This window comes from Artibeus jamaicensis, unplaced genomic scaffold (assembly GCF_021234435.1).
Source record: "Artibeus jamaicensis isolate MK-2021 breed Jamaican fruit bat unplaced genomic scaffold, CSHL_Jam_final contig_196, whole genome shotgun sequence".
Classification (NCBI taxonomy): domain Eukaryota; kingdom Metazoa; phylum Chordata; class Mammalia; order Chiroptera; family Phyllostomidae; genus Artibeus; species Artibeus jamaicensis.
Genome location: NW_026521401.1, coordinates 436,803 through 451,264, shown reverse-complemented (window position 1 = coordinate 451,264; position 14,462 = coordinate 436,803). Strand labels below are relative to the sequence as shown.

At 37.8% G+C, this 14,462-nt stretch overlaps 1 pseudogene; it reads right to left on the bottom strand.

Moving 5' to 3' along the window:
- Window positions 1–12,725: 12,725 nt before the first annotated feature.
- LOC119039269 (40S ribosomal protein S26-like) lies at window positions 12,726–13,118 on the bottom strand (annotated as a pseudogene).
- Window positions 13,119–14,462: the final 1,344 nt, after the last annotated feature.

Here is a 14,462-nt window from a genome sequence, read left to right as displayed (position 1 = left end):
GACAGTTTTATTTCTTCCTTTCCAATTTGGGTGCCTTTTATTTTTTTCTTGTCTGATCACTGTGGCTAGATCTTCCAGTGCTATGTTGAATGAGAGTCATGACACTGGACACCCTGTCTTGTTGCTAATCTTAAAGGGAAAGCTTTTAGTTTTTGCCTTTTGAGTATGATGTTGGCAGTAGCTTTCTCAAATATGGCCTTTATTATGTTGAGGTATGCTCTCTCCATTCCCACTTTGCTGAGTGTTTTTATCATAAATGGGTGCTAGATTTTACCAAATGCTCTTCCAGCATCTATTCATATGATCACATAATTTTTGTCTTTCATTTTGTTTATGTGGTATATTACATTTATTGATTTGTGAATATTGTACTACCCTGTATCCCTGGGATGAATCCCATTTGATCATGGTATATGATCTTTTTAATGTATTGCTGGATCCAGTTTGCTAATATTTTGCTGAGGATTTTCACTCTACGTTCATCAGAAATATTAGTATGTAGTTTTCTTTCTTTGCTGTGTCTTTACCTGGTTTGATTTTGGAGTTAGGATAATACTGGCTTCATAAAAAGAGTTTGTGAGTCTTCCTTCTTCTTGAATTATTTGGAATAGTTTGAGAAGGATAGGAGTTTGTTCTTCTTTAAATGTTTGGTAAAATTCACCTGTGAAGCCATCTCACCCAGGGCTTTTGCGTGCCTGCAGTTTTTTGATTACTGCTTCAATTTCAGTAGTAGTTATCAGTCTATTCAGGCTTTCTGGGTTTTTTTTTTAATTCTGTTTTGGAAGACTTTATGTTTCTAGAAATTTATTCCTTTTGCCCAGGTTGTCCAATTTCTTGGTATACATTTGTGCATAGTAATTTCTTACAATCCATTGCATTTCTTTGGTATCGGTTGCAACTTCTTCCCTTTCATTTCTGATTTTATTTATTTGGGTCCTCACTCTTTTTTTAATGAATCTGCTTAAAGATTTGTTAATTTTGTTTATCTTTTCAAAGTACCAGCTCCTGAATATTTATTGATCCTTTGAGTTCTTTTAGTCTCTATGTCATTTAATCCTGCTCTCATATTGATTATTTCCTTCCTTCTGCTTGCTCTGAGTTTTGTTGTTGTTTTCTAGTTCTTGTAGATATAGAGATAGTTTGTTTATTTCAGACTTTTCTATCTTCTTTAGGTAGGCCTGTATTGCTATAAACTTCCCTGTCAGGACTGCCTTCGCCATGCCCCATAGGTTTTGGGTTGTTATGTGTTCATTTTCATTTGTTTCTGGATACTTTTCGATTTCTTCCTAGATCTCATTGTTAACCCATTCATAATTTATTAACACTCAGTCTCCATCTATCTGAATGTTTTTAAATTTTTTCCTTGAGGTTTATAGTTTCAAGCTATTGTGATCCAAGAAGATGCTTGATATAATTTCAATTTCCTTGAATTTGTTGAGCTTGTTTTGTGTCCTACCATGTAGTCTATCTTTGAAAATGTTCCATGGGCATTTTAAAGGAATGTATATTTTGCTTCTTTGGGGTGAAATATTCTGTTTATATCAATTAAGTTTATTTGATCTAAGTTTATTTGATCATTCAATGCCACAATATCCTTGTTGATTCTTTGTTTTAAAGATCTGTCTATTGTTGACAGTGTGGTGTTAAAATCCCCTGTGATGATTGTGTTGTGTCAATATCTTTCTTGAAGTGCTCCAAGACCTTCTTTATATATTTAGGTGCTCCTATGTTGCATATATGTTTACAAGTGTTATATCCTCTTCTTGGACTACTCCCTTAAGTATTATATAATGACCTTCTTTGTCTCTTATTATGGACTTTTTTTGAAATCTATTTTGTCTGATATAAGTATTACTACCCCAGCTTTTGTTAATTTTCATTTGCTTGGAATATTTTTTTCATCCTTTCACTTTCAACCTGTGTAGATCTTTTGTTCTGAGGTAGGTCTCTTATAGATAGCATATATGTGGGTTGTGTTTTCTTATCAATTCAGCTACCCTAGGTCTTTTGATTGAAGCACTTAATCCATTTACACTTAAGGTTATTATTAATAGGTACCTGTTCATTGTTATTTTTCCCCTTTTTCCTGTGTTTCTCTCTCTCTCTCTCTCTCTTTCTTAATCTTCTTAAAGCAGCCCCTTTAGCATCTCTTGCAATTCTATTTGGTGGAGATGTATTCTTTTTGGGGGGAGTGGTGCCGGGAAGCTCCTAATCTCACCTTCCATCTTGAATGAGAGCTCTTCTGGGTAAAATAGTCTTGGTTGCAGACCTTTGCTTTTCATTATTTAAAATATTTCATGCTATTCCCTTCTGCATTCCAGTGTTTCAGTTGAGAAATCAGCTGATAGCCTTTTTGGAGCTCCCTTGTATGTTACTAGCTATTTCTCACTTGTTGCCTTGAAGATCCTCTCTTTGTCTTTAAATTTTGCCATTTTAATTATGATGTGTCTTAGAGTGGGCCTTTTTGGGTTTTTCTTTTTCTTTTTTTTAAAATTTTATTTAGTTATTTTTCAAGTACAGTTTTTTGTCTATTTCTCCCATCCCAGCCCCCCCCTGCCCCGTCTCCTTACCTCCCTCCCACTTCCTCCCTCCTAGTCTTCATCCCTGTGTCTTTCACAATTGCTCCTCAAAATCCCTCCCTTTTTTCCCCCTTAAATTCCCTTTTCTCTCCCCTCTGGTCACTGCCCACTTGTTCTCTATTTCAGTGTCTTTGTTTTTATTCTGCTTGCTTGTTTGTTTTGTTGTTTAGCTTCCTGTTAAAGGTGAGATCATACGGTATTTGTCTTTCAATGCCTGGCCTATTTCACTCAGCATAATGCTTTCCAGTTCCATCCATGTTGTTGCAAAGGGTAGTAGCTCCTTCTTTCTCTCTGCAGCATAGAATTCCATTGTGTATATGTACCACAATTTTTTGATCCATTCATTTACTGAAGGGCACCTAGGTTGCTTCCAGCTGTTGGCTATTGTAAATTGTGCTGCTATGAACATTGTGGTTCATAGGTTCTTTGAAATTGATGTTTTAGGATTCTTAGGATATAATCCTAGCAGTGGAATTGCTGGGTCAAAAGGCAGGTCGATTTTTATTTTTCTGAGAAAATTCCATACTGTTTTCCATAATGGTTGTACCAGTCTGCAATCCCACCAACAGTGAACTAAGGACCCCTTTTCTCCACAACCTCTCCAACATTTGTGCCATCCTGACTGGTGTAAAGTGGTATCTCATTGTGGTTTTAATTTGCATCTCTCTGATACCTAACGATATTGAGCATCTCTTCATGTGTCTCTGGATATTCTGTATGTCCTCTTTGGAGAAGTGTCTGTTCAAGTCCTTTTCCCATTTTTTAATTGGGTTAGATGTCTTCTTAGAGTGGAGCTGTGCAAGTTCTTTGTATATTTTGGAGATTAAACCTTTGTCTGAGGTATCATTGGCAAATATGTTTTCCCATACAGTTGGTTGTCTTTTTAATTTAATACTGTTTTCTTTAGCCATGCCGAAGCTTTTTATTTTTGATGCAGAAGCTTTTGATTTTGATGGGGGCAGGTCTGTGCTCAATCCCGAGGGTTTTTCTTGATTGGACCCTCTGTGCCTCCTGGACTTGCATGACTTAGTCCCTCACCAAGTTAGGGAACTTTTCTGTCATTACTTTTTCAAATAGTTTTCTATCCCTTGCTCCTTTTCTTCTCCTTCCACTATCAGTATGATGTGAATATCATTATATTTCATATTGTCCCACAGCTCCCTTAAATTATCTTCATTCTTTTTGAGTCCTTATTCATTTTGTTGCTTTCCAGGTGATTTTTTTAAAAAGATTTTATTTATTTTATTTTTACAGAGGGGAAATGGTAAGAAAGAGGGAGGGAGAGAAACATCAGTGTGTGGTTATCTTTAGAATGGTCCTCACCTGGGCACCTGGCCCACAACCAGCATGTGCCCTGACTGGGAATTAAAACAGTGACTGTTTGGTTTACGGGCCATTCCTCAATCCACTGAGCCACACTAGCCAGGGCTGGGTTTTTTTTTTTTTCTAGCTAGTCCTCCAACTCATTGATTTGATTGTCTTCTTCATCTAGTCTGCTTTTAATTCCTTTTAGTGTATTCTTCACTTCAGATACTGTATTTTTCATTTCCTTCTGGCTCATATTCATAGTTTTTATGTCCTTTTTCTTGCTGATGCAGTTTCCAGCTAGTTTCTTATAGCTTCTTCTGTAGAGTTCCTTGTAGCTCTCATGGAGCTCCTTGAGCATCTTTATAACCATTATTTTGAATGCTATGTCTGATAAATTTCTTGCCTCGATTTCTTTTAGCATTCCTTCTGGGGATTCCTCCTTTCTTTTTGATTGCTGGTTGATTCTTTGTCTTTCCATTTTAAGTGACTTTTTGTTTATTTCTGCATATTAGATTGATCTGCTTTAACTCTCTATCTTCATGGGGTGGCCTTCTGTGGTAAGATACCTGTGAGACTCAGTGGTACAGTCTCCTTGTTCTTCTGAGCTGGATGGTCTTGGGATGCCCTTTATGGTATTTACGTGGGCTCTCTTGTTATATTTGGGTTTTGGTTGCTGTTGGTCAGTCTTTTGGTGAGTTCTTCCCTCCAGGTGGCTGACTGAGAGTCACACCACCCACCACATCTTGTATACTGCTGTACAGGCACCGCCAGGACAAAACAAAGCAACCCGGGAAACAAAACCCACACCAGCAAAATAACCCCCAATCACAGCCACACTATCAACAGCAAATGAGAAAATAGTAATAAAGATAAAGAGTGATTAGCCCTGGCTGGTGTAGCTCGGTGGAATGAGTGTGGGCTGCAAACCAAAGGGTTGCCAGTTCAAGTCCAAGTCCGGGCACATGCCTGAGTTGTGAGCTAGGTTCCCCAGTGGGGGCCACATGAGAGGCAACCACTCAGTGATGTTTCACTCTCTCTTTCTCCCTCCCTTCCCCTCTTTCTAAATATGCATTAATAAAATTTTTTAAAAAAGAGATTAGAGCTATTATAAGAAAAGAAAAGTGAAGATGAGATGACTAATAGAAACAAAAATTATTTTGAGAGGGTAGAGAGAGGAAAAATAATAAGAGTAGGGAATGGGAACATGGTGAAGAAATAAACAAAATAAAATTCACATCATAAATAACTAAGGGAGGGGAGAAGTCATATAGGAGTAAGAAAAGGAAAGATATAATATAAAATTTTAAAAAGTGAAAAAATAAGAACAAAATTGAAGAAAAACATCCACCACTCAACAATATGAATGACAAATGAGCAAAGATTAATAAAGGTGAAAAGGGAATAAGAAGGAAAAAAGAAAGAAAAAAGATTATGAGATGTTTAAATGAAAAAAAGTGATTTTGAGGGGATATAGGGAGAAGAAATAATAAGAATGAGGATTGAAAACCAGGCTAGGAAAGGGGAAAATAAAATTTAAAACAAAAAAAGGGCAGGAGGAAGTCAAAATGGAATAGGAGAGGAGAACAATAAAATTTGAGATTTGAAATAAAAAAATAGTGAACATCTAGGAAGAAAATTGAAGAAATGAAACAATAGTCAACATATCAACAACCAACAAGCAAATTTTAATAAAGGTGGTGAGAGAATAAGGATATTACAAGAAAGGAAAAAAGAATGTGAAATGACTGATAGCAAGAAAAATGATTTTGAGATGCTGGAGGGAGGAGAAATATTAAGAGTGTGGAATAGAAACAAGGCATAGAAAGGGAGTAAATAAAATTTAGAATGAAAATAAGAAGAAGGAAGAAGGCAAAATGGAGTAAGAGAAGAAAGGAGTAAGATATGATATTTGAAATAAATTAAAATAAAATATAGTAAAATAATAGGAACCAACTTGAAGAAAAAATGTTAAAAACCTATGCAGGGGAAAAATAACACAAATAATGAAGGCTATTGTGGAATTCATCTCAGCAGAGTCTAGTGTTTCTCACTGCCTTCTCCTTCTGGATCCATCTGAGTAAGGTCAGATGGTGTCCTAGTCTAGCCCTAGGCAGCCTGTTCGAGACTACAAGTGATCCATAGTCTGTGGCTATCCCCTTCAGGCTTGGCTGGTTCCCACTGTTCTGCCCTGCTAGCTTTCCATCAGTACAAAAGCCTAAGAATGGTTTATCTAATGTCTGAGAGCACTGTCAGTACCACCTCCACCTGCCTCCAGAGGGGGCCTCTGGTGCATTCAGGAAAGTGGGATCTCTGGATCACCCCCAGGAGGCATTGTTCAGCCTTCAGGAAAGATGGTGGGAATGTTTCCCTACTTTCCACATGTCTTGATTTGTCCCAGATTACTGTATTTTGCTGTGTACAATGTGCTCCACATATAATGCACACCCATGTTTTTATGTATATCACACATGAGATTTTAAACTCATGGTATGTAATCATTATACTCATGTATGATGTGTATTTTTTATCTTTTCTTCAAAAATTTGGGCAAAGCATATATATTATACATGGCAAAATATGGTATTTCCAATAATGCATACTTTCTGAGGAATTAGCTGTCTGTTTCCTGTGAGGGGCCAATCTGTATAAAAGAGGCAGCTCTTTCCTGCTCAGTGCTGACAGAAGCACTGTATGGGAGCTGAGGCTGGGTGGGGCCCTAACACCCCTTGTTGTACCTTTCTGTAATTTCTCTTTTCTGCTGGTTTCGGTGTATCAGAGCCCAAGGAACCAGTGTGTAGCTCATAGTGTATGATAGAGGTTCAGAAAGGGCCCTTTTAGAGCTTCTCCTTCTTTCTTCTGTGGATATACACTTAGCAGTGAGTGGGGCTCCTGAGCCTGGCCTCACTGATATTTAGAGCCTACAATCCTACAGGTTAGGGTTGGGCACACCTGCCTGTGAGGGGACCGGCCTGTCTGCCACAAATCTCAGATGCTCAGCTCCTGGCTGTCCAGCCCCCAGCCTGCTACTCTCACAGGAGACTCAGGCCTGAGCTCTCTACTCTGCACATTCACCTGCTTGCCAGCCATGCTGGGTTAGGTTCTACAATCCCTTTAGTATGCCACTTTCTGTTCTTCCTATGCAGCTGGACTCAGTGGGACTGAACTGCACTTTCACTCTGGTTTCTTTGTTGGCAGAGCCACTGTGTGCATGTGTGAGCATGGGATCACTGCCCAGTCTCACCTCAGATCCTCTTTTGAAAGAGTCTCTAGGTGGCCCCCGCACTGCAGCACCAAGACCTGGGCTGGTTTTCTGCATGCTCCATCTCTACAAACAGCACAAAGTCTCCCTTGGTCAATGCCATCCACAGCTTGTCAGTGCCTCTGACGATTTTAGGAGGTACAGTTTCTCTCTGCAACTCTCCTGGTTGGTGCTGCAGTATGTGCTGCTTGCTGTGTGTACGTGGCCTTAGTCTCCCAGGTTTTGTGTATCCTTCCTAGTGTCTCCAATTAGGGTTGGTGATTTGCTTGTGTGGGACCAGGGTCCTGCTCCTAGAGGGGAGGGAGTCATTAAACTGTGTTTTCCGTCTGATCTCTCCTCTGCTGTAGGCGTCTGGCACAGGGTATGTCCCCCTCAATTTATGAAATCTCTTACTGGATGATGTAAAGCATTCCATGTTCTCTTTGGCTTCAAAAATTCATTATCAGCTGAAATTTTGATGATTGTTGAGGACACTTGTTGGAAGATCAACTGAAAATCTATGCTGGGGACACAAGTAAGTGGGCTTAACTTCTACTTACTTGGCCTCCATCTTCTAAATCCCCTGGTTTCTTCACTCTTTTAGATTTTCAAATACACAATAGCATTCTTTGCAAAGTGACCAATTTACATGTTTATGTATCTGTTTTTTAATCACTATATATATTTTTCCTTAATGTAATACAAATTGGGAGAAGTGATAGTGGACATCATTGTCTCATTCCTGATATCAGGGGTAAGTCTTTCAATATTTACCATTAAGAATGGTGTTTGCTGCAAGGTTATTTTTGTAGTCATCCTTCATAAAGCTAAAGACATTTTCTTCTGTGGCTAGTTTGCTAAGCTTTTTTAAATTCTAATTTTAAACATGAATGGGCATTCAATTTTATCAAATGACTACTCTGTTTACTGAGGTGATCATGTAATTTTTTCTTCTTTATTTTGTTATTGGTGAATTACAATCAATTACACTGATTTATTTTCAAATAGTAAACAAACTTGAAAGTATTGCTAAGAGTATGTATTTGAGGAAACTGTAAAGGGTGCAGCCAAGAGGGGGGCCCCCAAAAGGGATTTGGAATGGGGTCCAGAACTCAAGATGTCCAGGAAATATTAATATGTCCTCACCTCTCCTCCACCACAGGGGACAAATGGAGTAGGGCCATTGAGAACTGTTTTGCATAGCAACAGTTTTGCAGATAACCTCTAGAATGGTCATTTAACATATCTATAACTTTTAACTGGTTTCATAGATAAGTTAAATAGCCATGGCCATACTTTGAGCCAGGGGAATGGGAGTGACTTCCACCCAAGATGTAACTTGGAGGCAACTCCCAGTCCCCGGTACAGCACCGGCATGGGAGCTTGGAGTTGATTGGCTCTAGGATATGGGGCCATACCTGCCCAGACTCACAGTGGCAGCCCAGTAAACTTGGAATAATACAGGAATGGTGGCAAGTGTAGCTGATTGTAGGAGGAGTTAGAAATGGGGCTACAAAGGAGGACTGGTGCGAGGATTTAAAACCTAGACAGGGCAGCCATTGGAGGAGTACCGCGCAGCTTTGCCAGAGTGGGGACCCCCACAGCCATGTGAGGAGAGGGAACCACATGGCTGTGGCAGTGCAGAGAGAGACAGCCACACACTTTTGGACAGAGTGGGGACCCTGCAGCTGGGGGTAGAGAGAATCACCACTCAGCTTTGCCAGAGTGGCGACCCTACCCTCTCCATAGCTCTGGTGAAGGAAAGAAGAGACTTTGCCTGGAAGAAGGGTGAAAGAACTCTTGCCAGTAGGTCATGAGAAAATGCCACATGGCTTTGGATTAATTAGAGATCCTGTCTGGACAGCGACCCAGTGGACGATGGCAGGAGCCTGGATCCCGGACATGTGCTTCTTTTTCTGAGTTAAGGTACCCCGAATTAGAGCAGGAGGAGAAGGAAGCACTGTGGGTGTCAGTGGGTATCCAAAAGGACTTTGATATTTTAATGGGTACATTGGGTTACTACTTTAAGTCTGTATAACTTTAAATAAACCTTTCCTTTCCTTCTCACAAGTCTCTGGCATTGAGAGACATCTTTTCTCTGGCAGTGGACAGACGAGCTCAGTAGGTAGTCAGGACAGTATTAGTACACTGTCCTTGTGTGTGGGGGGGGCTGTTGTTCTGTAACAATTTTTGGCATCCCTGGGTGGGCCAAATATTGCCCCCCCTCGGACCTCTGTTCTGTAACAAAACTATGTAAGGAACTAGGGAAAGAAACACCTGAAAAGGCTGTATGGAAAAATCTCTGGCACTTACATAAAACTAAGAATAGTGCACATTTTCACTAACCAGAGTGAAAACTGTAATTCATGGGACATCAGGGACAGAAACCAGAAATATTTTGCCTCAGTAGTGAAAAAAATTGACCCTAGATTAAATGCTATTCTAGTCTTACCTAATAAAGCCTAATAAACCAAACTTCAAAAAGATCAGTCTGTTTTTAAATAGCTTAATTGCATCCCAGAACAAAGCTAAAGAATAAAAATATTAGATGTATTAAAAAGGCTGGAAAATTATACCTGTAATGAGGAGAATTTTCAACAATCAAAACTAATCCAAATTGTAGAATTCGTAGGTAAGCGCATGAGAATAATTATTGTAATTGTATTCCATATACTCAAAAAGCTAGAGGAAAGATTTAATTGTACTATACATAAGTAGAGACATGAAAAATATAAAAAAGGACCCAATTTGTATTTCTGGAGATGAAAAACCATCAATGCTTGAGATTATGTATATATATATATATATATATATATATATATATATATATATATATATTACTTGATGGGATTATGGCACATTAGATGCTGTATAAGAAAAAAATTAGTGACTCTGAAGACATAGAACAGAATCTATTCAAAATGAAACACAAATAAAAAAGACTAAAAAAATAGTAAGAGAGATAATGAGCTGTGTAGTATGAGTGAACTCTGGTGGTCTTGGCCTTCTCAGACTCTTGGGTCTGTTTCCTAAATTCAAGGAGATCACTGAATTCCACCTGGGTTTCCTTTTCTTGCACCATAGCCAGGCAGAAAACTGAAGTAAATCATAGGGCTCACTTATCTCCTTTATTTTTCATCTCTCAAGGATCACTATTCTTTGTTGTCTGATATTCAAAGTCTTGAGAACCATTGTCTTATAAATTTTGTTCAATTTTTTAGTTGTTTTAGGTGAGAGGGTATACCTGGTACCTGTTACTTCAAGTAAATATTGAGAGTATTGTTTTTATATGTTTTAAATTAGTTTAATAATTATAGTTTGTTAGGTTTATTAAGTATATATGTGAAATCTTATATGTCCTTTATGATATTTTTGTACGTTCATTCTACCAGTCACTGAAAAAAATGTAAGAAGTTCTTTATTCCTCATTGCTCAAAATTTTGTTTCTTACATTTTGAGGTCTTTTTATGAGGTGCATACCAATTTAGAATTCTTGTATGTTCCCGGTAGATTAATCTTTTTTTCATTAGGAAATGTCTTTCTTTATCTCTGATAATTCTTGTTGCCTTAAAGTCTGCTTTGTCTGATATAGGTATAGCTATGTTAGCTTTCTTTTGGTTAGTGTTCATGGTATATCTTTTCCTATTCTTTTGTTTTTACCCTTTCTGTGGTCTTATACATAAGATGCATCACTTGTAAACAAAATATAGTCACATTGTCTTTCATCATAGTTGTTGAAAAGCCATATGAATATTTTCATGTTTCTGCATAGTTAAATTTTTCTAAGTCTTTCTAAGGGAAGAAAATGGACATGCTATAATAATGGCGAATGTCTTTTCTCAGACACATTTGCTCCTCAAATTCTAAGAGTGATAGACATAGAGCCACTTTTATCCTTTATCATGGAGAATTTACTGCCATTCAAAGGGAAAGTAACCTTATCTACCCTAGAACCAAATTCTTGCATTCCAGAGTAAAGACCTTGTCATTCTCTTCCCTGGGGAAATTTGTTTGAATTAGAAAGATAAGGTTCTTCTCTCTATCTCTGGAGTAGAGGAAGGCAGCTGTATAACTGTTTCTATATAAACACTTAGACTCATGATTTTAAGATTTCTCTTCTGTGGTGTCAGAATCACTCTTGCATGTACAGACCCAATCATCTGGCATTCATTACATTATCCTTAAGGGGGAGAATTGGGAATGAGGAATCAATGCAGTTATTGCTGTTAAGTAATCTGTCTACCCCAATCCAGAAATCTCACATTTGTTTTCAGAATAATATGGATAACTAATAGGTATTAAAAACTTATCTGTCAAAATAAAAACTTCACTGACAATTGTTGTTTTCAATAGAATTTAACATATTTAGCTTTTTATGTAATTATTCATACATTTGGGTTTAAACATAACTTTAAAAAACTTATATCTTTTACTAAGTGCTTCTCCTGTTCTTTCTTGAGTTAACTAAGTATATTTCATGATTCCTAGTGCTGTGTTAGTTGTATAGTCTTCTGCTGTTCTTTTAGTGGCTACTCCTGGTATTATAACATGAATCTTTGATATTTTACAATAAATAGGAAATCATTACTTTTACCACTTTCATCATTTCTATTAAGAAGCTATCCAAGTTTTATTGTTACTTATTTGAAAATAATGTGGGTTTTATTCTCTGGTTGCTTTAAATGCTTCTCTTGGTTTTGAGTTTTCAACAGTTTTGCTATAATATGCATAGCTACACATCGTGCTGAGGTACTCTGAGTGGCTTGATGTCTTCCTTTGGTTTTTGAAAGTTCTCAGCCATTATTCCTCAAATATTGTTTATGCCACATTTTTTAAATCTCCTTTTCTCTTGAGAGTTCAGTTGCACGTATGTTAGATATTTTCACCGTGCCCATATGTTTTATACTCTTTTCCACATTTACATCTTTTAAAAATACTCTCTTATTTCCAGTCTGGTTATTGCCTTCCATCATGACATTTCAATCTATTCCTCCCTTCAGCAGTGTCTAATCTCTTGTTAAGCCCAAATTATTGATTTTAGTTATTATATATTTTTTGTTCTAAAATTATATTTTAAAAGGATTCCAAAGTGGGTAAATTTTCTAATATTCACCATTTTGATCTAGTTTCTTGAAGATATTCATCATGGTTATTTTAAAGTCTGTGCCTGAAAACACTAATATTTGGTTCAGCTGTGAGTCTGTTACTATCATTTGTGCTTTATTTTGGTTCTCAGCTATTTCATTTTGTGTCCTAGATTGCTTAGCCATTTTTTATTGAGTGCCAGGCATTCTTATGAGAACTTATAGTCTCTGAATGTTGTCTTTTTCCACTTAAGTGTTACTTAGTCAATTAGAGTAGGGGAAGATTACCTGTATTTGAAGCTGAGTTCCAGTCTACTCACTTTCACTGTTTGAGTTTAACACTTCATGGGTCCCAAATAAAATCCTGGAATGTGTACAAAGCCTTCTCTTCCCTGGTGGTCTCTCATTTTTGTCTTCCTAATACTGTAAGTCTACTAAAAGCTCTTTTTGTATAGTTTTGATTCATTATTTTTTTTCCAGAGAACAGTTTTCTTCAGTCCATAAGGACTCAGCCAATTACATGGGCTTTGGTGGAAGTCGTGGGGCAGCAACCACAGGTCTAAACTGGTGGGGATGTTCTGTCCTTCCAGGCTTCACAAGAATGTTTTCTGACTACCTTGCTGAGAGTGGCACAACTCACACAGCAATGTAGTTTCACATGCAGTCTGGGAAGCATGTAGGAGATGAAGACACTTGCTTTGAGAATGCCCCTGATGGCTGTGGCCTTTACTATTTTGAATGACGAATTTCCTAAAGGCCTTGTCATTGGGCATATTGAATGCAGATAGCACAGTGAATAGGTTGCCCATGGCCAAGGCCCTCTTTGACATATCCATTGTTTCTTCATTTCTTGATTTGTATTAGGATAAAGATCCTGTTAGGAAAGGGGTGCAGCTTACCCAGCCTCATTTCCCTTCTGGCACCTCAGAAGTGAGAATCTGAGAACTAAAATCTCCTTTTAATTTCCCAGCCTCATAAGCACTGTTTGGTTGGGGTTCCCAGCTTCTGGGCTGCTACTTATAGATCACAAGTGCTTGAGTGAAATTGGCCTTGAATATTGGGCTCACTTCTTTGACCTCTTCTCTCTAGGATCTCAACCTTTATATCCTGGATGCCTTGGCAGCTCTGAACTTCAGTTTATGTCTCCTCAGCTTCTTGGGCCCCTAATAAACAACTTCTGTTTTCACTTCCTGGTGTCTTAGCTTCTACCTTATGCTTGTCTTCTTCTCAGTCTCTGAGCTGCAAATGAAGAACTGAATCACCTCAAAAGCAATACTAAGTGTAGGGTGTTTCTCAATTTATTTGTCTTCATTCTAGGGTTTTGGCTCATAAGTCTTGGCTGCCTTGGTAGCTTACTGATGAGAATTGTTTTATGTTTTTATGTTTTAAACTTTTTATTAGCAGGAGAATTTGCTGCAAGCCAGTCTATCACAAACAAGAACAGAAATTTTGTAACCTGCTTTTTCTTTTTAAAAAAATTGAATTTATTGGGGTAATATTTGTTAATAAAGTTATATAGTTTTCAGGTGTACAAGTTTATAACACCTCATCTGTATGTTGTATTGTGGGTTCACCACCCCAAGTCAAGTCTCCCTTCATCACCATTATTTCCTCTTTACTCTCTTCTACCTCTTCCCAACCCTCTCCTCTGGTAATCACCATGCTGTTGTCTGTGTCTATGAGGTTTTTTTTAAAAAATTAATCCCTTTACCTTTTTCACCAAGTCCCCCAACCTCCCCCTCCTCTGATAGCTGTCAGTCTGCTTTCTGTATCTCTGAGTCTGTTTCTATTTTATTTGTTAGTTCATTTTGTTTATTAGATTCCACATATGAGTGAAATCATATGATACTTGTCTTTTTCTGGCTGCTTTATTTTACTTAGCAGGTCCATCTATGCTGTTGAAAAGGGTAAAATTATCTTTTTTTTTAGTGGTTGAGCAGTATTCCATTGTGTAAATGTAGCATAGCTTTTTAAAAAAATTCTCACCTGAGGATATATTTATTGATTTCAGAGAGAGAGAAATATCGATGTGAGAGAGACATCAATCAGTTGCCTCCTGTATGTGCCCTGACTGAGGATCAAACCTGCAACCTTTTGGTGTACGGGACAATGCTCCAACCAATTAAGCCACCTGACCAGGGCTGTACCATAGCTTTTTTTGCCCACTTTTCTACTGATGGACACTTGGGCTGCTTCCAAATCTTGACCATTGTAAATAGTGCTGCAATGAACATAGGGGTGCATAGATTCTTT